We start from the raw sequence: 27,325 nt of genomic DNA, 5'->3' as shown, positions 1-27,325 counted from the left end.
TTGCCCCATTGCTGTCATTCTTTCTAACATTTTTTAGCTGAAGTCCTGTCAATTGTGTGACCCAGGAAACATCTGAGTTTCAGAGAGAAACACGACTTCAGGCAGCACAAGCTCAGCAACTCAGGGCTTCATTATTCCCCAAGGCTGCTCACCAAGCAGGGATCATACAAATCATAGAATCACAGAATGTCAGGTTGGAAAAGACCTCAAGGATCATCTGGTCCAACCTTTCTAGGTAATACTAGAGTTGATATGAGGTGGCTCAGCACCCTGTCAAGCTGAGACTTAAAACTGTCCGATGTGGGGGAATCTACCACTTCCCTTGGGAGACTCTTCCAGTGATCAATTGTCCTCATAGTGAAAAATTTACCTCATGTCCAGTTGGAATCTCCCCAGGAGCTACTTGTGCCCATGACCCCTTGTCTTCCCCGTGCGACTCCCTGTAAATAGGGAGTCTCCATCACCTTGGTAGCCACCCTTGAAGTACTGGAACATTGTAATAAGATGTACCAGGTCATGTATTATCCAGGTCATGTATGTGAAGGCAGAAGCAGAAGAGAAGCTTTGCCTTCAGGGAACTGAAAGGACAAAGAGTGGGGTATCAACACAGCATCTGCCCATCTCAGCAGTGAGAACCCCATCAGTTATCAGCCCTTCAAGACAGAGACATCAGAATTAAGGTATAATAATTAGGGGCTATCAGGAGGGAAATACAGAACAAAATAATGAAACCCATTGTGTATCCACATCTGTGTGCATGTTAGGACGTGCTCCAGAAGGATCACATAGATCTCAAAAAGATGTAAAGCTGGGCAACAGATGAAATGTGGGCTGCAGGAGGAAGGGCTCAGAAAAGCAAATGACCATGAAGCTGTGAGTGACCCTGAGAAACAAAATAAGGAACGTCACCTCTGAACATGGGGTTCACAGAAGCTTTTATTGTCCATGCTTAGAACAAGCAAGAGCCCTTTGCTACAGCACAGAGCACCAGCCCAGAAACTACTCACTACACTACAGCTTTCATGTGAACTCCAGCTCAGGGAGTGTCTAACTGCTGCCTGCCGAGAAGATGCAGCCCAGGGGTGTGCTGGCTGCTGAGGCACCTGCAGATGGATGGTCACTCTTAGAGATGGGGTGTTGGGATCTAGTACAAGCCAGCAGAGCTGATCTGGTCTCATAAGGTGCCAAGCCAAGATGTTCTTTATCTCTAAAGTAAAGAGGTCTGAGTGAGCTTAAGTTTTAACTCTGTTCCTTTTTCTGATCAGAAGACCATGAGGGGAAAAAATTGATTAAGTGGTTGAAACAGCAGGGACTGAACTCAAACAGCCCTGAGGTTTTGAAGAATACAGGGAAGGAAGCAATGGGGTTAGCCAAGAGACACTGTATTTAGGTTTTCCACACAAAAACACAAATGATCATACTATTTAGTACACATAATTAAATCACGCTTGTGAAACATGCAGAATGTATGCAAAGTTCATTTAGTCAAACAGAAAGTTGGTTCAAATCCAGAAGTCACTGAAATTCATACCACAAAACTGCAGCAAAACAACAGCAACATAAACACTCAGTTGGGAGCTGAGCCAGGACCTCAAAACCCACATTTCCTTTAGATTCATTCCAGAAAATGAATCTTTTATGGCAGAGCATTTTATGCAGTACTTTTATGGCAGAGCATGATCAATTCTCCTAAGGGCTTCTTTGGACCATCCCTCCCACTAGCACAACTCGGATTTGCTGCAGACATTATCCAAACAAGATCTGGTTTTCCACGGAAACTTCCAAAAAAAAAAAAAAAGAAAAAGAAAAAAAAGACCCTGGAAATAATTTCATCATTGTCATCCTTCTTTATGCTTAACACATCCATAACCCACCCAGGAATAAATGCCATTTTTTCTCACCAGTCTGTGAAACCAAAAAATGTAGTTAGTTACTTAGTCCTGCTTGTCAAAGTAGATGAACTCATGATGACCTGGAAGGATGGATGGTGACACCAAGTATTGCCTTCAGGTCATCTTGAAATAATCCCTTTTGAATTGCTGAGAACACATCTGGAGATGAGTGCCACAAACTGGAGCACTTAGGGCTGCAAAGAATTAAAACTGGCAGTCTTGAAAGCACTCAGTCCCAGCCACAGCTTCTCAAGTGGGTTAGAACTACCCACAAACTTGTTTTCCAACATTCAGCCAGGGATCTTCCTTCCCAGTATCCAAGGACAACCTTTGCAGGAGCCAAAAGACTCACAGTACTCAGAACCCAATGTAGTCTAGACCTGCCCCAGGTATAAAAGAGGTGTGTCAAGCCTGCCCATTGCAACAAATAAGTATCACTGTATTCTTTTTCTGAAAGATTTCCATCCTTACTGTAGGGCTGGGAAAGGGAGAAATAAAAACACAGCCAAAACCCCTCCAGCTCCAAAAGGATCAAGCGATGCTGGCTGCCAAGCAGGCAAATTCATGCTAGAGAACTTCCTCCCTTCCTCCCCCTCCAGAGGAAGCTGATGGAGTTGTGGTTCTGGCAATGAAACAGAAATCCTGCAACAAAGCAGGCTGCTGCCACAGGACACTGCTCTGCATCAACTTAGGCAGGAGCTGCCCAGGGGCTCTGCAGAGCAGGCTGCTGCCTTCACCAGGCCTCTGACTTCTCAGGTAACACAGTAACACCAGCACCAACACAGCTTCCTGTTTCAGGTTGTTTTAAAATACTAAAAGAGGAGAGAAAACAAACATTGTGACATAAAATAGTGAGAAGACATTTTTGGACGTGCTAAGGTCTCTGAAATCCCCCAGGAGGACAGGACTTGCTGAACTGACAAACTGTGGCTGTTGCTGTTCTTTTATTTCAGGGAGTCACATTCCTTTCCAGGAGTAAAGTATTGAACCCCGCCTCTGCTGCAGCTCCAGGAGGAGAAACCAGAAGCTGTTATTGCACAATTGTTGTTTATTATTTTAAATTTTATAGTTATGACCATCACACCAAATATTTTGGAAGGGAAGCAGAGAACATGAGCTCACGAGATTATTATCATTAACCACCCTAACAGCAGATCACAGAACCACAGAATTTTTGGAGTTGGAAGGGACCTTAAAGATCATCGAGCAGTTCCAACTCCCCTGCATGGGCAGGGACACCTTCCACTAGAACAGATGCACCAAAGCTTTTTAAATCTGAAGAAACATTGTCTAAATGCAATCCCCAATCTAGGCACTTCTGCACAAAACTGCAGCAGATATTACAGCAGAGCTGGAACTTCAGGAGCTTAACTCCCTACATGTGCCACAGTGCTGGCAGGGTCCTGGCCTGGCTGTGCAAGTCAGAGCCCCAGCAAGGACCTGAGTGAAGGTAGCAGAGATGGGGCTTCTCCAAGAAGCCATGGAGAGGGACCTGCACAAACAGATCTCAGGACATCAGGCAGATGAGGCACAATAAGTAGTTTAGAAACGAGTTTTATGTGCCTCTGCCTCACTGATGGGCTATAGAGGATCACAGGATTGGGTCACATCTGTCACAAATTCCTCTCTGGAAAAATGGATCAACAGCTGAACTTCTGCCCATCTGCTGAGTGGGATTTTGTAGGGAGTTGCATGTAGTCCTGCTGTGCAGATGATGGGGATTTCCACCCTGGCTGCAGTATTTTAGGTTATTAATAATCTGTCTGCTCCAGCTGAGCTAAAAGACCCCTGATAATAATGTGGTTCAGTGCAGCACAGGCTCAACCATCTTGGAGGACCTTGCACCAACAGCTTGGTTGTTCTCCTCCAGCATGACTTACCATGCCAGGATCATTTAAGACTGTAGTTATTCAAACTGGCCTTCCCATACCTTTGCACTTTAAAAACTGCTTCGAAGCTCAGACAAGTCACCCTCTGCCCTGGGAGGTGACAGGAGGACAAAGCTGCAGGTCCCACTGCTGGAGGTGAAGGAAGTGCACTTTGCACTCAGGCATCAGTAACATCACCCAAAAGGTGCCATCACAAACCACCACCACAGGGAAATGTCCTCCTATAGCTTCTTCAGAGGTGAAGTTTTCATGTTTACAGAGCCCTTATGTCCTATAACAATTTTCTGGCCTGTTGGGTAACACAGTGATTTTTATCAACTTTCTGTCTTCCTAAATAGTTCCTCCAGAGCCAAATCATCCCAGCCTATGGCTCAGTATTTCCCACCATGCCAGGAAACAATGCTTTTCGGAGAACTAATTAGCACCAGAAGGCATCATTAGCACCAATATGGAGCAGCCACTTCTTTCACAGGGGTCCAGGAGACTCTGCAGATGCCTGTGACTGTCCCCAGCTAAAGTGCAGGACCAGCACACTCATCAGACTTTGGGGACAAGTCCAAATTGCCCTGATGATCAGATAAGGGCACATGAAGGGAAAGCAGAGCAGAATACACCATCTAGCAGAAAAACAAACAGGGATTACATTCAGCTGCATTTCTCCTTGGATGACAGCTTTTTTTTTAGCTGGAGCAAACTGAAACAAATAGATGTCTGTTTCCTGCAGAGCAAGATAATGTGATTTATAAAACCCAATATTAACTTTCCGGAAGAGCCTCGGGTGTATCTACAAGGCCTGACATTCACAGAAAGAGCCGCTAAATTGATTTGCTTGGAGAAAGGAAATGCAAAGCTTCTGTTTTCCTTCCCAGTGAGCAAATACCTTTATCACAGTGCTTTCATCATCACAGGAGGTGTTTTATTTTAAACCTAACTAGAAGCAGCAACATTTCAAAAGCTCCCCTTTCAGCAGTCTTTCAGCTAAAACCTCTCCCCTCCGAGGTGGCAGAGCTGCTGACCAAGTCCCTCCAGATGAGAGCATTTCTTGTCCTTGCAAAGACACTCCAGAGCCCAGGGCATTTCTGCTAAGGACCCCAGCACCCATCCATACCAGATCTGAACACCTACCTCAGGCAGAGCAGGAACCAAGCTGGGCCTCTGGACTGCAGCCCATGCTAGCAACTCACTTCCAGACCCTCCCATCCCATTCTTCCCACACCAGTGCTGCTCCAACTAACCAGCTCCTTCCAAAAGTCGGGTAGAATCTCCCAAGCCCCAAACCATTTATTCCACTGCTATTGCTGCCAGAGATCTGAAGATCACCTTGCTGAAAAACAAGATAAAACTTCCCTGGGCAAGCACAGGAAAGAAGAAACAAACTAACACTCAGCTATTAATCATAGAATCACAGAATCCCAGGGGTTGGAAGGGACCTGGAAAGATCACCCAGCCCAACCCCCCTGCCAGAGCAGGGTCACCCAGAGCACATCACACAGGAACGTGTCCAGGGGGTTGGAATGTCTGCAGAGAAGGAGACTCCCCAGCCTCTCTGGGCAGCCTGGCCCAGGGCTCTGTCACTCTCACAGGAAAAAAAAAATAAATTCTGATATTCACCTTAATTTTAGTTTGACTCAGTGACTGGAATAGAATTCGTCCTTAACTGGCCTGACACTTCTGCCTGTCATTGCAGAGCAGGACTTGGATTTTGCATCCTCTCCCGAAGGAGTTTGGGATTAAAAGAATAAAGCTGCTGCGCCAGTCCCGGCATCAGCCACTCGGTGGCCACCCTGCCTCACCGGAGAGAGCACCGAGGCAGCGGGAGGCTCCCCAGGGCTGGGGGCTGCTGGGGCCCCCCGAGCGAAGGGACCGCAAGCCCCCCGAGCAGGGCTCAGCATCTCTCCCCTGTGTCCCCCCGGGGCAGCACGGCCCCCAGCTCCCCCCGGGGTGGGGACACCCCCCTCACGCTCTGCTGCGGCTCTGGGAGCAGGAAACAGCGAGGAATGACTCCAGAGAGAGCCCTGCTCCAGCCCTGCTCACCGCCCAGGTGCTGCCTCGCCAAGCCTCGCCCACGGGCGCTGCAGCAATCCCAAGCGGCAAAACACCCGCACGGCTCTCTGCCACGTTACTGGGAACTTGCAGCTTTGTTCTGGAGACTCCACCAGGAACGGAGGAGCAACAGGTCTGCAAAGAGGTCAGAGCTCTGCTTCTCCTTCACCCAAACACCACTGCGGCAGGGAACATGCTGCGGGCCCCTCACACCCCCAGCACCTCCCTCAGGTGTTTTTAAAATCAGTGTGTTCACAAGAACCGCCCAAGCTCCAGCTCCCTGCTCATCTCATGGTTTTACTTTCATTTTCCCTAGATGGTCAAGACTTTGGAAAGAGTTAAACACCGAGTTAAAGTAACACTTCTCAGAAGTGCAGAGGTCATGGCAGCTGATCACAAGGCCAGTGATGTCCCCACAGCACTCACATGGGAGGAGAACAGTCCAGGCTCTTTTCTGAAAATCTTACTACAGGCAGAAAACAAGATCTTTTTTTAGGAAGACAGTCAGATTTAATGAGTTTGGATACTTAATTGGTAATAATCTCAACTGCATCACCAGTTGCTGCTCCACTGCACAAGGCCAGAAGAGGCTGAGTGGCTGATTTACTACAAGCTGGGCAGTGTCACTTCTGGCACCTCCTGCATAAGAACAGCAGAAGCACATGCAACAATTCAGGGATCAGAAAAGCCACAGCACACACACCATAGGTCCTCAACCCAGAGGTGGGGCAGCTCTTACAGAGCAAATATTATTGCTGCTACTACTAACAACAGCATCTTTACTAAATCCAGACAAAGCAATTACTATCCGAGTTGAAAAATAACAAATTAGATCAATCATTTACAGAGTGCCTGCAAAATGAAGCTGAGGGGAAGTGAGTGTTTGCAACCTGGCCAAATCTGACTGATCTTTAAACCCAGCAGCAAGAGTTCAGGTAGCACTTGATCTGGGAACATCCAATTAAGGCAGGTGAGATGAGTCATTACATGTGACACCCAATGCCACTTCACACACAAGCATGGGCAGATGTCCCTGAACAAGGCTCTGCTGAGACACTGCACCCTTGAGTTGTCACCACAGTGACATGGTGGCTGTGGAAATCAGCCCACTTCCCCTTCCCACAGTGCTTGTCTCCCCCTAGCCCAAGAGCTCATCCTTAAACACATTTTAATATGGCCAAACATAATGCAAATACATTCAACAACAGAAACCAATGAAACAAATCAATCACCCCTGAGACATGACACCTGTACCATTTTGCCTTCTTCCTCATCCAAGGGACAAGGATGGTGCAAAAAGCTGAAGGCTTCTCCTGTGATGTGTGATTCCCCTTGGTGGGAGCTGCCCAGGCCAGGGAAAATCCTCAGCCTGCAGTGACTGACAGAGCTTTGCAAGCTCTGGAGCCTGCAAGCAGCCTTCAGTCAGCTGCACATCATTTAATTGGTTTGATGGGATTTTCTGGACCACTAATCACCAAGAAGTAATTAAAACCTGTGCAGCATGTTGAGTGCTACAGCACGTCGGAGATGGTAAACTCCTGACAGCTCCTTCCATAGCAATGGCTGTTCCTGTGGCCTTGTGCACAACACCCAGAGAGGAGATGTCTGCAGGTGGGTGAACTGGAGGGCACACGGGATGGGAGCCCAGAACAGTGTGCTGAGGTGGAAAGGTGAAATATCCACACACCTTATGGAAAACATCCTCAGTTCATGAAAATAAGAGCCATTAATTTTGGAAGAGACAGAAGTTCTCATTTTTACAAGCATGGGCTTTCTCACTAAAAAGAAAAAATAAAATAAAATATTGAGTTTTGCTTCAGTTTATTAGCTACTCACTAAATGGTTCATGGCTTCCAAGATTCTTATGGCTTGATGAATGTTTTTCATGTTTCTCAGGAACCAGCTCCAACGTTTACACGCCTGCACCCCTGGGCACACAGTGGGGTGAGACAATTCCATTTTAAGGAACAAAGGCCATTCTCTTTGCTAAGCTCTCCAAAGGACTGGTTTTTGCCCAGGAAGCACACCAAGCAGATGACAGTGCATGCAGAGATAGGCCATTTCCCAAATGCCTATAATGAGATACCATTATACTCCCACCATCTTCCAGAAGTCTGGCATTACCTCTGCCTGGTTTGGTTTTTCTCCCCCCAGCAGCCATTCCCAAGTGATTCACCCTCACACAATGCTCTGCTCAAGAGGTCTCAATCACAGCAAGTCTCACATGGCCTCAAGTGAAGGATTCTCTCTCATTCCATCTCCTTGCAGGGCTTTCTTAGTGGGATCCTGGTCACAGCCACACGCTGTAACACACAGGTCACTCAGCCATGAACTACAAACAGGGTTAGTTACCCGTAGGAGCTGAGCCAGGCAAAATGACCAATTAATTCCAAAGCAGATGCACAGTCCAGAGACTACATCCCTTCCAGTCCCACTTGGGCATACCAAAGTCCTAGCCAGGCAGTGCCTTGCAGCATCCCCCCAAACTGAGCTGCCTTGCAGGACTGTGGTGACCAGCATGAAGAGGGAACGAGGGCTGCAAGCTCTGCTGGATACTGGAGAGCATCTCTCCCTGGGAAAGGCACCATCAAAGCAGCTTTATCTGCTTAAAGACTTTCTGCAACACGATCCCAAAACCACAGCACCTCATCCTACAGCCTTCTGCAGGACAATCCAGATTCCACAAAGTGCCAGCTAACAGGGCTGCAAAAAAAAGCTGTTCATGAATTTCAGGTACACCCCTTTTTTGCTGTTTAGCTTTCATTTTATCCCACATCAATACAGCAAAACCTCAGCAGCACAGATTTGTCAGGCTAATCACAGGACCATTGATGTTTGTTCACAGCTACTCATCTAGCAGATGTATCTAGTCTAAGGAGCTAAGCTAAGAGCAGTCACAGAGCACACACAATCAGGTAAAGCCATTCTTGCCCCACTTTGCTCATTGCACAGTGAATATGAGAAGACCAAGGGAGGAACCAGATAATTTTATCTCTCCACTGGCTACAGCAGAGGTTCACAGTAATGCAATCACTCCTTTGGCAACTCAGAAGACAGAAGGAATATTTCCACAGGAAAGAGTAATTTTAAAATAGCAGCATGCTTCCAAATCAACAGGCTTCAGGGAGCAGCTTCCCGCTCTGCTGAACACCACCACCCTGCTTCCCCCCAAAAGCTCTGCTCCCCAGAAAGGGCAAAGGGGACATCTGGCCTCACAGGCCTCACCTCCAACTCCAGTACCCTCCTTCCTGCAAAGGACAGGTCAAAGAAGCCTTCCAGCTCCTTTGGGTGCAGAGTTTGTTTTGTGCTTGTTATTCTCTTTGTCCCCATCCAGTGAACTGCAGAGTTCCAGTAGGACAGACCAGATGAGTGAGAGACTGCAAGTTTGACCATAGAGAAAACCCAGGACCATTTCCAAATGTCATGGTCCTAAAATGCAGAGAGCCAGTTTTGAGGGACTATCTCTGAAGCAGCAGGCTTTTGGCTCTACAGAGCATCACTCATGATGGTTCAGGAAGAACTCAGCTATGAGCCCACTCTCAATGAGGAGCACACCAACAGTTGTGAAACTGCAGCCCGTGACAGTTTGAGTATCAGTCCACACCATCCCAGTGCTCAAATGCCCTGAGTCTCCCTCCAGCTCTGTAGCTCATTCCTGAGCCAAGATTTCTTCCCAAGGCACAAGCCCACCAAACACAGCCAGTCAATGCCAGAGACAAAAATGCTGCTGAATCACATGCAGCCCCATAGGCTTGTCACAACCTGTGATCATGAAGCCTCCTCCACTGAGCCCCAGTGCTGCTTGCACATCTAAATGCAATAGAAAGCTGAAAGAAAATGGAAAAAAAAGTTTTGGCATCCCCCAAACATGCTATATCCAAAAGAAACAGACTCTACTTGCTTTCCAGGGAAAACAGGAGGTGAAATTAGAAGCTGCCATTAGAGGAAACATGAGTTGCACTGTTCTAACCAGCTTTGGTTTGGTCTGCACCTCCCCAGCCTGAGTCATGCTTTGAACTAGAGAATTCCCTTGGTGGTGGTTAGATTGCCACTGGGGAGAAAACAGATTTTGTCTGTGCGGTTGTTCTGTTGCCTTGCTGTGCTTTCTGAAGGTTTTCCCACTGGCTTTAAAGGTAAACACTTCCTGAGCTGAGCTGACTGGGATTCTGCATTTGCTGCTTTGGTTTTTAAAACTTGAGCCATTTTCCTCGCTTCCCCTCTTCCCCTCAAAGACTGACATTTTGACAGCCACAGAAAATCTAGTCCAAGAGCAGGGATGTAACATAAAACCAGTGCTTGTCTCAATAAAACAGCTGTCTGGCTCAGCCAAGGAAGATGCCACTCATTTCTGTGGCAGCCCTGCTGGCGCTTGGGACCACGGACCTTTTCCAGCAAAGCTCCTGCTGAGCAGCTCCAGCTCATGAGGGAACTGGTCTTGACTGCAAGGATCCTGGCTGAAGGCTTCAGAGAGGTTTCTTGACCTTGGCAGCCCATCCCAGCATTTATCACAGCCTCTGCTCCTTTTCATCAGCGAAGTATGGGATGTTTTTGTTGACAACTGCAATTCCCAACCCCGTTATGAGGACAGTGAGTGTTAAGCAATTACTAAATGAGGTCCCTGAAGACGATGCTGAAGACCATACTACACTACTTGGCTTGAGGAGCAGCAGCACAACTTCAATGCACTAAAACCAACTCAGTATCATTTATCAGCTCAGCATAAACGCCATCAGCCGCAAGAGCCTTCTCCTTCCTCCTCTCCCAGGGAACTCCTCCCTGCAGGGAAGCATGAGGGAACTTCTCAACCAGCCCAAACTCCCACTGGTTGCACAGAGGCTGCTGTCAGATAAGTTTAAATCACTTCTTTGCCCTAGGTCACAAAAGGAAGTTGTGGCAGAAGCAGGTTTAAAATTCTCATCTGTTAACAAAGAAATATAAACTTTGTTATAGAAGCCTGGAGACCTTTCAGAGAAGAATGACACAGAAGCAGAGATGATATGGGGGGTTTGGTTTCCACTACTCATGTAAACATGTCCTATTATGTGAGTACTCCTCACAGCTCCCCATTTTCCCCAAAAGCCATAGGATGCCTCACAGCTGCTGAACAGAGGCATCAAGATGCCAGGCAGGTTTACGCTGGAAGCAATGAGAAAATTACTGCTGCCCAAGAAAGCACCACTGCTGGGCATGTGCTGATAACAAAAAAAACAGCTTTAAAGAAAAAAAACCCAAAACTGATCCACCTCCTATTACACTCCTTCCCCCCCCCCAGCCTGGATTAAGGTTTCCCAGCCTAGGAAAGGAATTACTCAAACGTGCCAAGATTCACAGAGACAGAGATGAGCTCCAGACAGAGACAGCTTTCCAAGCTGTGTATTTTGGAGGCACGAGAATGGCTGTGTTTGCTCCTTTCTCCATGGAAGTGACACCCAGTGCAGGGAGAGCTCTGGGTCTGAGTAGTGCTGACTGCCTTGGGATGGGAGGTACAAGGCTGGGGAATGATGCACAACCTGATACAGGAGGGAGGCTACAAACCACACAGCACCCATGGAGCTGCTCTCGTTTGCAGCCATTTAGTTCTTCACAGAGAAAACTAGTCACTCACCTAAAGCCTGTGTGTGACCTGTGACAGGAAGAGACAGTATCTTCTTGGAAAGCTCCTCACAGCCCAAAGCACTACAGCACAGCTTCTGCCTGCAGACACGGGGACTTCGCAGCCCCTGAGCAAACTCCTGCTTGGGTGCAGGCCAGTGCTGGCCCAGGGAGGCTGCCTGGCAGCCAGGAAGCAGTGCTCCCCACACACCTACAGGGAGCTGGCAGAGGCCAGTGGATGTTGCCCAGTCTCTGACCAAGATAAAGCCCATGGACTCAGGGGAGATCAAGGCCATCCCCCTTGAGGAGAATTTTAGGGGGACGATGAGAGTGCAAACACCACCCACAACCGCTTTGTAAATACATCAACCTTAGCCCTGAGAGCAGCTCAGGCTTGGTCCCCAAAATCTTCTCTGAGCAGCTGCTCTGGCAGGCAGGAATGCCCCAGGGTCCCCCAAATCATCACCTACTTAGGAACCAACAATCTTTCAGTTTAAGTAGCTTTTTCTTACTTTGCCATCACCTCCCCGTGACACGCACAAGGGGCTCCCAGCCCTCCTCCCAGCCTCTGCTCTGCTGGCAGCACAAACCCAGCAAAGCTTCCCTAAGCCCCTCTGGGGAGGCAGCCACACTTCACCATTCCTGCACCTGCTCAAATGCCAGATTCTCACTCTAAATAATATCAGCTCTTATTCCCTAAAACATTTAAGACCCAGCTGCAGCCTGTAGCTAAATCCCCAGCATAATGTGCAAAATCTTCATCTTCTCAAAATATGAGAGACATGAGCCCCTTCAAGAGCTCAGCCCAGAAGAGGCAAAACAGGGAATATCTCCACATCCTTCACTCCAAGAAAGTCTTGGTGAGAGTTCAGGGTTCAGAGATTTCCATTTCCCATTCTGATTCTGCAGTCAGGAGAGATGAGGGCTTTGAAGTAATTCTCCTCCCCTGTCTGTGCATCTAAATGAACTAGGAAACTGGAGAGCTGGGAGCCCAAGCATCCGCACCCCTTCCTGACTCCTCAGCCAGCCTTGCATCCTGCAGCAGGAACAGCTGCACTGCATGATGCTAAACCTCTCCCTGGCTACTGCTCACTCTTCAGCCCCAGTATCAGGAGAAACCCAGAGACAAAAAAGAACCAAAACCTAAATCAAAAGCTTTCCTCCTCTTCCCTGACTATCCCCAGTAGAGTAATAAACTCCAATCCAAACAGCACATCCCAGCTCTGACGTGTGTAAGGAGCACGCAGGGAGAGACTGGTGCCCTTGTGATCTGACACAGACTTTTGAGAGGACAAAGAGGTACCACATGACAAACACCTTGAGATGCTGCTGTCTGGCCTGATGCGAATGAGGTTTGACTCCCAATTTGAAAAACTATTAAGAGAGATCATGGAACTTCATTTCTGAACTGCCTGCTGTGAGGCACATCACTTTGCAGCATATGGAAGACTGTCCTCTGAGTCAGTCATCTGCACTGACACCCAAGAATAACCTTCAAGATGATCCCAGGGCTGCTATCAAGGGAGCTGACAGCAGTTAGTTAGCCTGGCGTGCATGGTGGCTCAAACCTCCTACGTCCTCCAGCCCCTGGGCAAGCAGCACCAACCCTTACAGAAGGAAAATACAAACTGTTTCAACCGCAGAGTGTGAGCACAGGCTCAGAGCTGGCTACCAGAAAGAGATAAAAGCCTTTGCTGCCTGGTGCACTTGCAGTTTGAAAAATACTAACACAAAGCTGAGCCAGAGTCAGGAGAAGCATTCAGGTTAGCTGAGAACCCAGAGATTAGAACTTTGGTCAAGACAACAGTTCTTCATAAATTGCTGCTCTGAGCAACAACAGGGTCCAACAGGTGTTAACAGAGTAGAACTAGAAATATAGGGGGAAATCTTCTAAAATCCCATTTTCTTCTTTCTTTCTCTGCTAGTAGAAGCCTGCAGAGCATACATTTGTGTAATCTCTCCTCGTTGCCTTGGATGCAGGTCAGTGCCAAGACACCTTCCCTATAGGAGCCAGCCAAACCCTGGCTCCATCACTCTCATCTGTGCTTCAAAGAGAAAAGCAGCTGGACAGAGCACAGCCCAGCACGGAGGAGCTGGCAGAGAGCCCACTCTGCTGTCACAAAAATCATCCTCACAGATACACAGAGCAGCCCAGAGACTTGGGCAGGAAGAACTGGATTTGGGGAGCTGTTTCCAGAAGCGAGGCCCTCGCAGCTTTCTGCTGTACCGGGACACACGATGCTGAGGGGAACAAAATGCTGTGCACACTGAAAGGTGGCTATGGGAACTGGGAAGGGAGAATGCCTGGTGGGAGAAGGGAACACACCTGCAGAGCTGAACTGGAGACCAGGGACTGGATCCCTGTCAGTGCTGCCACAGAAAGCTGGAGCCTGTGGTCAGAGCCTGTTTTAATCCCATCAGTAAAGCCAGCTGGGACAGACTCAGGTGTGTGAGCTGCCCTGCTCCTCATCCTACCCTGCCAGGCTGGCTCTAGAGAGCACCGAGAGCTCAGGAATTTGGGGGCTTGGTCCAGCAGGACTGGGATACACAACCCAGTCCCCAAAATACAAGGAGGTGCAGAAAAACTGTGCTCCTTGCACTGAGGTGGCTCTGCTGGGTCTCAAGCAGTCCTGCATGATGCTTTCCTCCTTAGATCTGGCCAGGGATCTGACCACAGTCCTGCTGTTCCAAACACTTCCAGGCACAAGGATGGGGGAAGCCATGGGAAGGGTATCCCACCCACATTCCTCCAGCTCCAAAGTTCACTGCTCTATTCCCTCATTCCATCAACAGGAGATACCTGCAGCCACAACCTCCACATCCATTGGACCAGTTTCTGTCAAGCACAACACAGACATTACCACAGCCCCTGAGCAGTGGGGTCTCCACAACACTGATAAAGTTCAGGACAGAAAAGCTGCCCCACACATTGATCTATTCCCAAACACATGCCATCCCAGATATTTCACCTCCCAGCATCCAAACACACAGCTCGGAGCTCCAGCATTTCAAGTACAATCAATCCATCAGGCACAGAGGAAACAGGAAAGCAATATTTTATAGCAATTGTATTTGGCTGTATACACAACCCTCCCCCCCAACAATTAAAGCTATTAAATAAACCAATTTATCTTTATGGGAGCATTCTCCTGGTTAGAGCTAATGCTGAGAAAACCACTCAATTCCCAGCCAATACAGCTCACGCTGGGAAGCACGAGGCAGAAGCTGCTGCTGAGTGAAATGAAAACATCACTGCACAGGTTAAAAGCAAGAACATGAATCTTATTGTAGATACAAATGTTGTTTAGGTTCAGGAAACACACATACTCATCAGCAAGAACTAGGCAAAAGAGAGAGTAGATAAAGATATTTTCTTCCTGGTTTAAATTCCTTTTTGGAGCTAAGTGATGATTTTCCTCATCAAAGTTAAGAAATTACTTACTACCCCAAACTAGAGTGGAAAGCTGGACTGCTGAGATCTCTCGAGAACTGGGAAACGAGACATTTAAGAGTTCTGGATTAGAAAGGTTGAAATTGAAAGTTTCTTTTCAATAGAAACAATCTTTTGCTAAATCCAAAAGACCCTTTTTCTTCAGATGAAGTAACATGAAGAAAAGCTTTAAAAAGCTCTTATCTCAATTAATCTTTACCATGGAAAATACAAGGAATCACATTTTTCAACTAAATGAGCCCCTTTAATCTGACATTTCTTAGCTTTTTTATTAATGGGCTTGGGAGAAGGTTGAGATTTTGGAGGCAGCATGTGAGTTGATGACTGACTTGGCTGGAGAGCTGAGAGCTGTGAATCTCCAAGCTGGAAAGTAGCAATTGTGTCATCTTCACCTCATCTGTAGGTAGGGAGCATGGAAAGAAAACAAGTAGGAGACATGTGGGGACTGCTCTGCTGAAGTGATTTAAGTGTAACTACAGGAAGGATTTCAGACCAAGAGGTAAGAACCATAGTATGGTTGCCAGCTGTGAGGTGGGAAGTCAATACCCCTGGGACAGCTACTTGTCTTTCTGAAGTCAAAGTCTTACCAACTGCACTTTTCAGCCAACTTTGCTGGAAAGAGGGAAGGGGGAAAAAAGAGAGATACCTGCATGCAGGCTTCTGCAAGACAAAGTTGTACCACATGGTGACAGCCAAGCCTAGTTCCCCTCGTGGACAGTCTGTTACTTCATACCTATAAATAACACAACCGAGCTGTCTGCAAAGAACTGGTCACTGATTATGCTGTTATTCAGTGCACACACAACTGAGTGCTGGGCTTATTAACCTGAGCAACAAGAGAAGATTCCCCAAGATGTCAGCACAGCCCCCCCACTGCCGTGACACGGCCAAAGGGACAGTGGTAGGAGGACTTGGGCAGATCACCCAGCCCCCAGCTGGGAGCCTGTGCTGGTAAGAGCCAGCATCAGAAGGAGCTGCAGGTCAGGGGGCAGCCACCTCCAAATTTATGATCCATGAGCTGCTACTGCCAAAGTACCACACTGTTCAGCTTGTTTGTTTTCTCCCCCCAGGAAGTTTGCCCATCACAGCAGCACATTGTGGGCTGCCCAGCAGCCCTGGGGCAGTTTAGTGAGTTATGTCCACCCTGCTCCAAAGCTAGTTCATTGCCACACAAGCAGCCCAGATAACATCAAGTCCAACAGCTCCTCACCCCGGGTGACTGCTCCCAAGGGCTCCTTTCAGTTTCCTTCCTCCTGTAGTTTCCTTCTCCTTTCTTTACACACAGCTCACAGACCCCTCAGTGTTCTGCAGCCCCACAAAAGCACCACGATGCTGCACAGAGCACACGAGCCTGCTTGGGGACCAGAAGCAGCATAATCACATCAGTGCAGACCTGCACCCAAATTAACTGGTTATAATGAGCTGCAGGGGTAGCTGGCACCACACAACACTGGTATCTTGTCCTGCTTTGGGGACCGGTGCTCAGCACAGAGCCAGACACACCAGTTTGCTCAGAGCTCCCTCCTGCTGCTCACCACAAACTGGTGCCACAGCAACAGGAAGGGGGGCATCCCACAGACACGTCTGTGAGAAACAACATGAAGTTTCTCTTCCACCCACCATCAGGAACAGCCAAGGACAGACACACTACCTGGTCTAGCTGGTTCAGACAAGTCTTTTCTCCTCCCCTGGACCATCAAGCTAGAAGCACAAGGGTGGTCATGGGGGTCTGTGCATGCACATATCCCTAGCACCAGGCTCCATGGCCCCCATGGACTAAATCTGAGCCATATGAACAGCCTCATTTCAAGGTTTCACCATAGTCTGGGTGTGTTTTAGTAACCTTTAGAGAAGCCCATAGACATCAGAACAATTTTCTGAACTGGAGAAATCCCAAAAAGAGCCCATTTGATTTTCCCCCCCCCACATTCAGAACACAGTGTAATCACCTGGAAACAGGCAGGGACTGCAGAAGATAAAAACAAGATTACTTAGGTTCAGAAGAGGCTGAGGCCATTTCACTTTGTTCCTCTCCACTCCAGATGCCCTTCTACCTCCCCCTCTTACACCACAGATCTGTCTCTCTGTCCCTTCATCACCAAATAGCCCAGGGGAGTACACACACAAGGGTATTGAGCAAACCTGCTTCTTTCTGGACATCCCAACGCACAGAAAAGCAGCTGTTGGGGAGGTAAGACAGACCCATCTCCCTTGCTTGCACATGGAGAGAAAACAATGCAATAGTTCACTGCAGCCTGTGATTTTCCATCCCCCAACCCACCCAGGAAGGGCACCCATTGGGTCAGAACAGCCATGTATGAGATATGGGCAATTACAAGAGGGGTGGGAAGGAAAGGAAAACAATTCTCCTTACAGGAAGGAAATGGAATAATTTGAGACGGTTCATAAAATCCATTACAGTTTCAAATTTAAGCAAAGCACAAGGGGGAGAAGCAGTAGGACAAATAGTGAAAACAGATTTGGGACTTAACCCTCTCTAGAACATGAGGAAGATGGAGGGGAAGGTACAGGTCACTTATACATTCCTTACATTGCAGCTGCTGCTTCTTATACACCTGCATCTCAGCAGCAGAGATGAAGTAGATCAGATTTTACAGCATTACTGCCTGTATCCCACAGTAGTTCAAACATCAATCCCAGTTTTAATTTAGTACAAGGCTCCTCTATTACTTCTGCTACCCTCTCGCCCCACTGCCACCGGGCACAAACACAAAACACTCTCCTTTAGGAACAACAAAACTTACAGCTTTTCCATGCTCATCCTCCTCTTTTAAGGCTCCTGCTGCATCTTAGTCCCGTCCCCCCCTGACATACAAGGTTTCAGCAGCTCCCCAAGCTATGGCCACACCCAAACCTGAACCTGACCAGCTAAAACTGGAGCCCCTCCTCCATGGCTTATCCCCTAATTACAGCTGAAACAGATCTATGCAGCCCACCAGGCATGGCAGCTGGCAGGCATTAGCTCCTCACCCTCACTAAGCTTCACCAGCTAATTTGCATCAACAGCCCCTGTAGGGATTTATTTTCTAGAATTTACAGAAAATGCTTCTAGGAAAAACGAGTTAAGACACAGAAACACTCAGATTCGTGACCAGATTTATGATCACAGAAAGCAAACAAAGAACTGTGAAGCAGGCAGTCTGGAACAGCGAGAGCCTGGGCACAACCAGACCTAGCAGGAAATAATATGTTCTGCATAGTGGGAAGATTATTAGTATTTTTATTCCTGTACATTATTCCTTTACTTTCTAAAGCCCCTCAGGTAACACCAAGCATTATGTGTTAAGAGCTGCAGCTGTCAAAGGCTGCCCTCTAGTACATTTTAACAGGTCCTTTATTGCAACTGAAGGGACCTGAGGTCAGCAGGCCAGACTTGATATATTCAAATAAATTTTTAAAAGCAAGATTCCCAGTCTCAGCATTCTTCACTCAGCGTAGTGCACCACGTGTCCTAAAACATAGATTTCTTTTCACAACAGAGTTAAAGGCCACACAATCAATGAAGTAAACTAAATAGACCAGACTATGATCTCCCTCCAGTATGAACTTATTGCAAGGATGCCAGCTTGAGAACTGCATTCACCCAAAAGCTGTACAGGAGCCCAGGGACTAAAGAGCAGCAGCAGCATTAACTGTGGCACGTTACTCCTTGCTTAAAGCTTTCTGTGTAGTGGATGACTAGAAAGTGGTTAATGTGATGCCAGTTTTCCAAAAGGGTTTCAGTGACGAGCTGGGGAGCTACGAAGCAGTAAGTGAGGTGAATTAGGAGAAACTAGAATAGAGAGTGAACGGGCAGATGGATAAACATACTGGGGAAAGGGCAGCACAGGTTTTCAAAAGAAAAGCTCTGCCTCAGGATTGGAGTTCTCTGAAGGAGCCCATGAGGATGTAGTAAAGGGAAATATAATTACTGCAATCTGCTTGGATTATCAGAAAGCATTCAGCAAGGTTCTTCAACAACTCATCTTCCATGAGACAAGAGCATAGGTCACCACACAAATCAATCATTGGTTAAAAGAAAAGAAACCAAGTAAATGGTCAATTTTCAGAGTGGGCAGAATCACCTGTGGTGTCCAGCCACCCAGTGCCCTCAAAAATGAGCTGAAAAAAAGGAGGAGAGGAAAATTACCCAGTTTGCTGCAGGTGCAAATCAACATAGAGAGTAAAGACAAAGTCTGACTGAAAAATTAAAGTTGTTTGCTTCTTGATTTCAATAATAACAGCTATGTTTGCATGCATAACAGAGTTCCAGCAGCAAATGCTCCTCTATACTTACGAAGACCAAGATGGCCCTTTGCAATTTAATTAATTTGTGGCAATTAAAGCAGTCCAGTGGGCCTCTGCACTGTGTGCACCAGGTACAGCTGTGGTGCTGCAGAGGCACAGGCTGGCTGAGCCAGCTGCAAGGAGCAGCACAGGAGAAGGGCAAGCAGTCAAGGGGAAATGAATTTGAAAGGGAAATGCTTGATACTGCTGGCTAGAGCTGCCACATGGCACAGGTAGCAAGACCAAAAAGATGTCCATCCCTCCTGGCAAAGTGAAATGCTGTCAGCTCCCATTGCTTTCTGTGCACAACTGAGAAATAAGGAGCTCTTGCTTTGCTGCAAGGCCAGATGTTGCAGTGGCACAGAGTCCTGGCTCCACACTTGGACAATGTCCCAAGGGGATTGGGACTCTGACAGCATAAGCACAGGTGACCAAGAGCCTCTTTGCAAAACATTATGGGATATGTAATTGCAGTGAGTCATGCACGACTCATGCAGGCTGGCAAAAGCAGCTTAAAGTCACTAAGATCCTTGGATGTTTTGCTTGCAGTTAACACTTGAGGTGTTTAAAGCCTCACAACAACCACCAACCCCATGCAGCAGGTGCCCAGGATCTATCATTTGTGTTGGACACAGATAACGTGCAAAAATGGTAACTGCTGAAAAGCATCCTATCAGCCCTAGAAACCTCTCTGTATTCCTGACCTTCAGTGTTCCCACCTTGAGAACCATTTTGTTCAAAGCAGTCTCCAGCAAACAGCGCTGGCAACCGGGAAGAGCTGGGTTGGGGGGATTTTTGTACCATTGCTGCACGTCTGAGGACCTTGTAGGATCTTTATGTTTGAAAGAGACTATTCCCAGTGGGCTGGGGAGCTGCCTTTGAGGTGTGTCGTGGCCTTTTGAAGCTGTGTGCAGCTAAGAATGGGGTTTTGTCAGGTTTTGGAAGCAGTGTCAAAGCCACAGCTGTTTTATTAGAAAGTCAAAGGGAGCAGCCTCCCTTGTGCATCCCTTGCTCTTCAGGCTGTAAATGCCAAAATATGCAAACACCTGCATCAGGGGAAAAAAATACAAACCCAAGACATAAAAAACTCCACTGAGTGCAGAAACCAGTAGCAGGCTGAAGTGCTCTTCTTTTGTGTCACCAGACTCTCATCTGCACAGGCGACGCAGCTGCTACCTGCTCCTCATCACAGGAAGGAACCCGTGGAGGGCAAAATGCTTTATTTAAAAACTGGCACATGCTTTGGAGTCCTTTAACTAACACCTGTCATTTCTGGCAGTGCTTGTAGCTCAAAGCCTTTTTCTTTCAAGTACCCTGCACAGTTGTTCCCATCCGTCTCAGCAGGGACCCCCCAGCAGCACAGAGGGTGTGGGAGGTAAAGGCACAGAGCTCATCATACCTGAGGGCAGATGCTCCACTGATGGATTTTGAGGAGAAGCAAGCCTTTTTATCTCACTCAAATCACCCAGTCATTGGGTGACCCAGCCTGTCCTGCAGCCCTAACTGCAGACTGGTACCAAGTGCCACCACCACCATCATGGGATGGCAGGGCACTTCCCCATCCACTGAGATGACCCTACACACAGATGGAAAAGATCTCTAAGATCTAAGAGTCCAGCCATCAACCCTGGAAAAAAGAAGACTCCACAGGCTGAGCCCTGGGGCCAAACCCCTTGTGCCAGGCAGCTGCTTCAGCTGATGCTGCACATACCCTGGAGAATCCATGCCATACAGCCCACCCTGCAGCTGGGCTTTGCTTACAGAGGGAGGCAAAGCCTCTGCCCCTGCTTGGTGATGCCAGACTTCTGCCAGCACATTGCTGGGAGAGGCTGGATGCTTCTAGTCAAGAGACACCCCAGAAAGACTCGAGGGAACACGATGCATAGCAGAAAGTGGGCAGCAGCCCCAGGTGGGGCTGAAACAGCAGCATGAGGCCTCTGGTTCAGAGTTTGGTGACATTGTCACAAGAGGGAAAAAAAGGACTCTACTGTCTCCTTTGTGAAGACAGGCACTAGAAGTCAGGACTGGGCTATCACCTGTAAGAACAGAAGTTGCTCCTCAGAGTAAGCAAGAAAGCGTATTATGGGGGTGTGTGTGTCTATAATTTATTCAAGAAAAGCAGCTTTTCAAAGGAGAATTTGAATTAGCATCTGCTACTTCAGAGAGGTGACCCTTACAAGCAATAGTTTTCAGTGACTGTAACCACCCCCAGATCCTTCCAGCTGCCCTACGTGTGCAGAATAGCAGATGCCACCACGAGTTCGGAGTGGCATAAACTCCCTGCAATGACATTTGCTGCTCTTTACATGCTGCCAGACAACCTTTCATGCTTCATCTGTGTATCTTGTGAGAGGTTTTTGAAAGCTCCAGCAGAAATCTTTGCAACCAAGCAGAGGCAGCAAGAGCCAAGGATGTGGGCTGCCCTCCATGCTGAGAAAACATCTGGGATCAACTACAGGAGCTTCAGCTGGAAATGGTGGGAGCTTGATTTTTTTTTTTTTTCCCCCACAAGTTTTCTGGGCCCAAGACACTTTGCTACATCCTCCAATTCCCAGTGATAAGGAACTGGGCTAAGAAATGCAGAACAGCCTTCGCAGGGTACAGCTATTGCGGAGGAGAGGATGACTGAGGACACCAAACCAGGCTGTAAAGTAGCAGTGTGGACAGCACAGCCCTGCAGACCAAAACGTGGAGGTGCTGCACAAAATGTAAATAATGGCAAATGACAGCAAGGAAACTTTCATCTCTAGCCCAGCATCATGTTTTGGCCCATGGAAGGTGTTTCTCTCAGCTTGGCTGTGCTCCCCAAGGCTTTTCTGATGATGATTTGGAGGACTTCCAGAAAAAACTCTGCAGCAATCTTTTTGTTTATTAATCTTGAGTGTTTTGCAATATAGAGAATTCAGTAAAATTTCTGTGTCCCCCTACCCTAGCACTCTCAAAACACTGCCAGAAAGATGATCAGATTATAATCAGTGCAGAGGAAAATGTGAAATATTACCCAGGCCAGATCCTCTCGTGAGCCGAATTGGTTCTCCCAAAAGGCACTTTTGTAAGAGAGAAGCTCTTCTTGGCATCTGGAGGGAAGCAATGACCTCTCTGCCTACCACAGCCTGCCTGCCTTCCCCCGAGTAATGAATCTCTCTGCAGCTCTTCCAGGAATGGAAAAGGAGGGTGGGGAGGTCAAAGGATAAAGAAGCTCTAATAGCACATCTCAGACCTCGATAATAAAAATGTAAATGGGGCTGTGCAGATTGGGGAAGGCGGGGGAGGAACTGTCTTCACAAAGCTGTGGATGATCTGGCAGTGTGGCTTGATTCAGAAGTTTTAATGAGGCAGCTGCACAAATCACACACTGGCTGCATTCTAAGAGCAAAGGGCTGCCAGCAAAGTCACCAGCTTATTTGAATCAGCAGCACCCAGCTCTCAGCACTGCTGGAATAGTTTAGCACTGCTAAATCTCACCCAAACCCAACTGAGGCTTAGACAAGCTTCTGACTTAGCAGGGGCTGTGGAGGTAGATGTGCTTCTCCCACCCAGAACAACAGTACCTGTGCAGGGACACGTTCAGCTGAGACACATCTGTGACCAGCCCTGCTCACCACTGATGTCTGATATGAAACCACTCTCACCTAATCATGGAACCTTTTAGTGAATCACAGAATCATTGAACGGTTAAGGTTGGAAGGGACCTGAAAGATCATCAGGTTCCAACCTCCCTGCTATGAGCAGGGACACCTCCCACCAGACCAGGCTGCACAAAGCCCCTGCAACCTGGCCCTGAACACCTCCAGGGAGGGGGCTTCCACAACCTCTCTAGACAACCTATTCCAGTGCCTAATCATGATTTTCCACACTTGTACAGAAAACATGCTCATTAGCAAAGGTTTCCAGCATCCTTTCCTCTGTCCTCTGCAATTCTTTGTACCCCAAAGAACTCTTGATGCAGAGTAGAAAAGAGGTGAGGAAAACTGCACCTCAGCAGGTCCTGGATGCTTTGTCTTTTCCAGACCTTTCAGATCCAGGACACAAGCAGTTACGTGAGAAGTTCTAATAATGGCAGCAGATCTTGGGCAGGGGAAAAAAAAAAGGCAGAACAAATTAATTATAAGGTTTGCATGTAAATGCAATCAGTTAGGGGTAAATTCTCTGAAACCCCATGCTCCAGAGACACAGCAGCAGTACTCTGATGAAAAACACTGTTCAGTTTCGTCTGATTACAGTTACTATTGTGGTTTGCACATGTAAATACATGGAGGGGTGCACGGATTTGGCAAAGCAGACTCATAAAGCTTTAATATATTGTAAATTAATGTATTTAAGTTCATCTTTGCATTTGTACCAAGGCCTTTTGGCACGAGACACTGCTCATAAATGAGCACATTAGAACCTTGTTTACATGCAAACAACCAAGAAGTGAAGCTGCTGCTCTGCCTCCCTCTTGGCAGAAATGTTGATGCACAGATACGCTGTTCGCTCAAGCCCGAGACTGATGTGGTAACACTGAAGACAGTGACTTCTGTGTTAGAAAAAGCACCCGTAGTTGTGTGTTGTGGTTGTTTTCCACATTGTAGTTCAGACTGAAGTCCCACAGAAGGCTGTACCTCCAAGAGCTGTTCCTGAGCACACCCCAGCTGCACACCCTGCAGTGCAGTAAGTCTGCCAGCCCCATCCAGTCAGCCAGCAACACAGTGCCATCCTACCAGGGGACTGGGACAGCAGGTAGAGTATCTGCAGATTGTGTAGGCATCAGACCTCTTCCCAGAGAACAGTCCATACCCCAGTGCACAGGAAGAGGGATCAAGCAAGACAATCCATGCAGGAGGCAGGGATGCTCCCTCCCTTGGAAGCTCCCCTGATCCTGAGCAGCCACCGAGCTGCTCCAGCTTCATTCCCCCCGAGGGACCAGCAGTGCCTGTGCTAGCCCCAGACAGACAAGTCCTTCAGTGTGGAGACACCACCCCCATTCATGTGTCAAACACCAGATGTTCCATCTGGATGCCCATCACTTGGGCCCTGGCCCAGCCCTGGGAGCAGCCCCAGCCCCAAGGCAGGCGCCAGGACGCCTCGCAGAGCCTCAGATGGGCCTGCAAATGTCAAGGGCTGCCAAAACGGAGGCCAAATAATCCCACTCACGCATGTCACACAGGAAAATGAATGCCATCCTGTCTGCTGTCCAGAGCTCAGGGCTGGAGTCAGATCAGCTGCAGAGATGGAATACCATCTCCTCCTAATATGGTTTGTCTATAGAGTATGTCTGACCTCCGAGCAGCCCCAACTCTGCTTAACAGGATGGTAAAACCAGAGCAGAGGAAAGCAACCAGGGGAGAAGCTCCCTGAGGTGAGCATGTACCCTGCACAAGGGCAGCAGAGCCCCAGATCCCCCTCCTCCCAGCTGGGCAGGGCTTGGGGAGCACTGAGGCAGCTCAGCCTTGCTGCTCTTTGCATCCTGCCCCAGCACCACTGCACAAAATGACCCTGCTCACTCCAATTCACTTCATCCTTGATGGGCACAAAATGGGTCCCCAGCACATGCACCTTCCTGGGGATGCAGCAACCTGAGCCTCTCCTCTCTGGGAAAGCAGTGGTCATTGGTGTCCCAGTACCATGTAGCAAAGCTCTGGATCTCACAGGGGTTCAAAAATGTTCACTGTTGTGTAAGAACAGAGGTGATCTGTGTGATCTTGAAGGGATCTCTGTAATATCACAGTGAAATTTAGGAATGCAAGGAGCAACAGTTCATGAGACCAGTTCCAAGAGGAGCACTGGGAGAAGCTCTGGCCCCTTCTGTTCCTTCCATCCCTTCAGGACCAGCCTCCACCATGCTCCAAGGCTGGAGCTAGCACAGGTGGTACCTGCAAACCCCAGGGAGTCAGAGCCTGAGCCCTCTGCCCTTTCCCACTCAAATTCTAGGGCACCAGCAGGGAATATCTGGGTTGCTCCTCCTGCCGTGGGCCGTGACACCATTTGGGTCAGAAACCCCAGAGACCTGGTAGCTAACAACACAGGACAGCAGCACCACTCCTCCAACTGTCTGTGCCACTTACCCCTGTGCAAGGGAAAAGCTGATGGCAACACACAAACCTCCTGGGGTGGTAGAGAGCTCAGCAAGGGATGAACACCCTCTGTGAGCAGAGCAGCTGTAAACCCAGTACCTGTGTAAGGGATCCTGGATGAGGGAAAACAAGCTGGTAATTTCAGCCCACAGAGTCTCACTTGCACACAAAGCAGCCAAGAGCAAAGCCATACTGATGCAGAAAGGACAGCTGAAGTTTCATATTGCAAAAAAACAGGAAAAAAGGAGATAAAAGTACCAAAAGAGCTCAGTGAAGTCTCCAAATGCGTCGGCCGAGTTTGGGTGGCTCTTTCACTGGCAGGGACAGATAGCAGGAAGAGTGAAAAAAACAGTTGGGGACCAGCTGGGAATTCGGAGATGCCATTTTCACATTTCCAAGATCATGAGTGCTGGAACAGAGGGGTTGAAATGCAACTTTCCTAGGAAAAAGAGGCAACCACTGAACTGCTATATCCTGCACAGCAAGTCACAACCTCCTCACCAATGCTCCTTCTCAGGAGCTGCTGTCATTTGCATGTGCTGTCAGCATGGCTCTAGGAGGATCCAGGCTCAGCACAATGCTGCAAATCCTTGGTCTCCTCTGGGCTGATCCCAAAGTCAGGGCAGCTTCTCATAAGCTGACGTGAATTTCTGTGTGACCCTGATAACATCTACAGACAAGATGCATGCTATAACCTAACTACTTCTGGGTATTGAAGGAGGTCACGCAGGGAGGTGAGTAACCCCAGTCAGGTGAATGGGCATCCCATCTTACCTTTAACTTTTCCCTACCATGGGTCAATAACAACCCAACTGGCACCTCAGTGACAGAGTCACAGGGATGAGACTGTTCCAGTGCAGATGCCTCAAGAGAGACCTGCACACACCTGGAGGTGGAAGCAGCATGGCTGAGCCATGCCCAGCAGAGACACCCACCTCCCCAGTCAGCATCACTGCCTTCATGCAGGGCTGGTGCAGATGTCTCCTTTGACTTGCACATTCCAAGGGGATTCAAGGACACCAGCAGGTTTTCCCTGCTCTGCCTGTGAAGAGGAGACTGTCACTTGAGTGAGCTTCTCAATCCAAGTGGGCCACCCACAAATAAAGCACTTTGCTGATGGCTTCACCACTGGTGCTCACCAAGGGACCGCGCCAGCTCACTGGAGTCGCGCAGTCACTACACAGCTCCAGCTCATCCAGAGAGCAGCATGAGAAGCAGCTTCCAGCCCACACTCTTCCAACTCTTTCCAGGAGACAGCCACAAAATGCAAATTTAGAGCAAACCTTTAGAACAAGACACCTGTACATTTGAGGGTGTTTGGGCTGAGGTTTTATTGCTCGGCCAGCCCTTGTTAGAGTTGTGAATGTACAGGCTATTTGCATTGCAAAACTCAAGCCTCCACAGAGGAGGAAACAGCTCTTGGTGAATAACAGCAATGCAGGATGGATGAGTTGGGTTGGCTGGTGTGCCAGCTGCTGCCATCTCCCAGGAGACCCATCAGCCAGGGAAGCATCACCTACTTGGACAGGTTGCCCAAATGCAAACAGGTGAAGCAAGTAATGGGCCTGGCAGGCATCTCTCACACTGCCATGTCCAGCAGGAGACACCCCGGGAGGGTGGGTGCACCTTCCTTCCCGCTGGCATAAATCAGAAACAATTCCCTGTAGCCCCCAGAGCTAAAGGAGGAAACTGGGCAGAAGAGCAACCCCATCGTGTGCAAGCAACCAGAGCAGTGTTCAGCTGCCAACAAAATAATCCTGCGTTCAGCTTCGGCACTTCTCAGCACCAGCCCCTCCCTCACACATGGGTGTTTTCTATTGATCTTGCTCCATGTTTACCCTCCTTGAGTAAGGAAAAGCAACCAGCTGAACCCCAAACAACCTGGATATCATTTTGTTACAGCCAGTCTGAAGTGTCTCAGATGCTGTGGTGCGTGATACCATCACGCAGATTCGTCTGCTAAGACACTCTCCAACCCAAATAAACTTTGACTTCACTTTGGAACTGATCTCTGATTCCAGGAGCTCTGCCGTTTCCCTGGGCAGCCAACCCTCCTGCAGGAATTTAACCCTCCCTGCCCCAGCCACTCTCCCCTGACACACCGCTTCTGCTCAA

At 48.3% G+C, this 27,325-nt stretch overlaps 1 protein-coding gene across 2 annotated transcripts in view; it reads right to left on the bottom strand.

The window, feature by feature from the left end:
* The window catches only part of LOC127391619 (uncharacterized), a 95,746-nt gene that overhangs the window by 18,113 nt on the left and 50,308 nt on the right, over positions 1-27,325 (bottom strand). Inside the window, exon 1 of one of the 2 annotated variants that reach the window (XM_051634558.1) lies at positions 1,935-2,508. The exons of the other annotated variant lie outside the window; for it this stretch is intronic. The gene's annotated coding sequence lies outside the window, so the exon portion shown is untranslated. Of the gene's footprint in view, positions 1-1,934; positions 2,509-27,325 lie in introns of those variants that run through there. 2 annotated transcript variants of the gene reach the window in all.

Source organism: Apus apus, chromosome 17 (genome assembly GCF_020740795.1).
Source record: "Apus apus isolate bApuApu2 chromosome 17, bApuApu2.pri.cur, whole genome shotgun sequence".
NCBI lineage: Eukaryota > Metazoa > Chordata > Aves > Apodiformes > Apodidae > Apus > Apus apus.
This window is presented reverse-complemented; position numbering and strand designations above follow the sequence as displayed.